This window comes from Micromys minutus, assembly GCF_963924665.1.
Source record: "Micromys minutus genome assembly, chromosome: X".
In the NCBI taxonomy this organism is placed as follows: domain Eukaryota; kingdom Metazoa; phylum Chordata; class Mammalia; order Rodentia; family Muridae; genus Micromys; species Micromys minutus.
The window spans coordinates 5353670-5355553 of NC_137970.1; the positions used below are offsets into that span (position 1 = coordinate 5353670).

Consider the following 1884-nt stretch of genomic DNA (forward strand, 5'->3'; position numbering starts at 1 on the left):
ATCAGCATTTAAATTATTTTCAAGACTATACGTGGACTTGAGTGAAAAACTAAACTCATAACTACATACTTCAGTAGATGGTGTATATTTGCAAATTGGTATATCACATTGGAAAAAAATATTGAATAAAGGGACAAAAAAAGTTGTGTTCAAAAATATGAAACCAGATGCTACCTGGGGTAAGATTTATGATTGTTTTCTGCTTACATTTACTTGCCCGGACATCTGTTGGAATCTACTTGCCCCATGGGACTGAGCAACTACGAGACCCTCGGACTTCCCATTCACAGCTGACCATTGTTAGGGAGTTGGACTACAGACTGCCTGCGGTTCCCCAGGATCAGCTTAATATAACTTCTCCTGCTTCGAGCTCATCGCCACAACTCTGAGCTGCATTAATAACCCCAATGAAGTTTTCCCAGAGATAACTTCACCAAGATGTCCAGTGACAGGCAAAGGTCGGATGATGAGAGCCCCAGTACCAGCAGTGGTAGTTCAGATGCAGACCAGCGAGACCCTGCCGCTCCAGAGCCTGAGGAACAGGAAGAAAGAAAACCTTCTGCTACCCAGCAGAAGAACACCAAACTCTCTAGCAAAACGACTGCTAAGTTATCCACTAGTGCTAAAAGAATTCAGAAGGAGCTAGCTGAGATCACCCTCGACCCCCCTCCTAACTGCAGTGCTGGTCCTAAAGGAGATAACATTTATGAGTGGAGGTCAACTATACTTGGTCCACCAGGTTCTGTATATGAAGGTGGTGTTTTTTTTTCTGGATATCACATTTTCTTCAGATTATCCTTTTAAGCCACCAAAGGTTACCTTCCGTACCAGAATCTATCACTGCAACATCAACACTCAGGGTGTCATCTGCCTGGATATTCTGAAAGACAACTGGAGTCCTGCTCTGACTATTTCAAAGGTTCTGCTCTCTATTTGTTCCCTTTTGACAGATTGCAACCCTGCGGATCCTCTGGTTGGAAGCATAGCCACTCAGTATTTGACCAACAGAGCAGAACATGACAGGATAGCCAGACAGTGGACCAAGAGATACGCAACATAATTCACGGAATTTGTATGCAGTGTGAAGAAGCAGAGGCCTCTTTCCACTGTGCTGCGGATCTTTATAGCCTTTACAATACGGACTTCTGTGTATATGTTATACTGATTCTGCTCTTGCCTTTATCCTTTGGAGACTGGGAGGCTCCCCCAAAAGGTAAACGCTACCAAGAGTAGAACTTTGTAGCTGTAGATTAGTTATGTTTAAAATGCCTACTTGCAAGTCTTGCTTTTTTGGGATATCAAAATGTATTTTGTGATGTACTAAGGATACTGGTCCTGAAGTCTACCAAATATTACAGTGCATTTTAGCCTAATTCATTATCTGTATGAAGTTATAAAAGTAGCTGTAGATGATTAGGAATTATGTCATTTGTATTAAGCCCAGATCTATTTCTGAGTATGTGGTTCATGCTGTTGTGAAAATGTTTTACCTTTGTCAGTTTGTAATGAGAGGATTTCCTTCTACCCTTTGTAGCTCAGAGAGCACTGATGTATCATCTCAAACACAATAAACATGCTCCTGAAGGCTTAAAGAAAAGATTTATGATTGGAAAAAAAGTGACCCTGTAAGAATCTGACAATTATGTTACTGACAATTAGACTGTGTTTAAAGTCTTTGGACCCCTTTCCAATTCTTTCAGGATGCTGTTTGGTGGTTTCTCTTATTTAAAGTCTCATTTTCAAAATAACTGTGAATGATCTTGAACTTCTTATCCCTATTGTCCTGCCTCAACTTTCTGAGTACTGGGTTTGGGGATTAAACACAGGTCTTTATTTTATTTTGTCAAGAATTAGAATTACAGTCACATCCCTAAAAACTACCAT

At 40.5% G+C, this 1884-nt stretch overlaps 1 pseudogene across 1 annotated transcript; it reads left to right on the forward strand.

Annotated features, from left to right (window-relative positions):
• The first annotated feature begins 434 nt into the window (after positions 1–434).
• LOC308414611 (ubiquitin-conjugating enzyme E2 E3-like) lies at positions 435–1568 on the forward strand (annotated as a pseudogene). Its single transcript has one exon. The product of its transcript is annotated as a ubiquitin-conjugating enzyme E2 E3-like (transcript).
• The last annotated feature ends 316 nt before the right edge of the window (positions 1569–1884 follow it).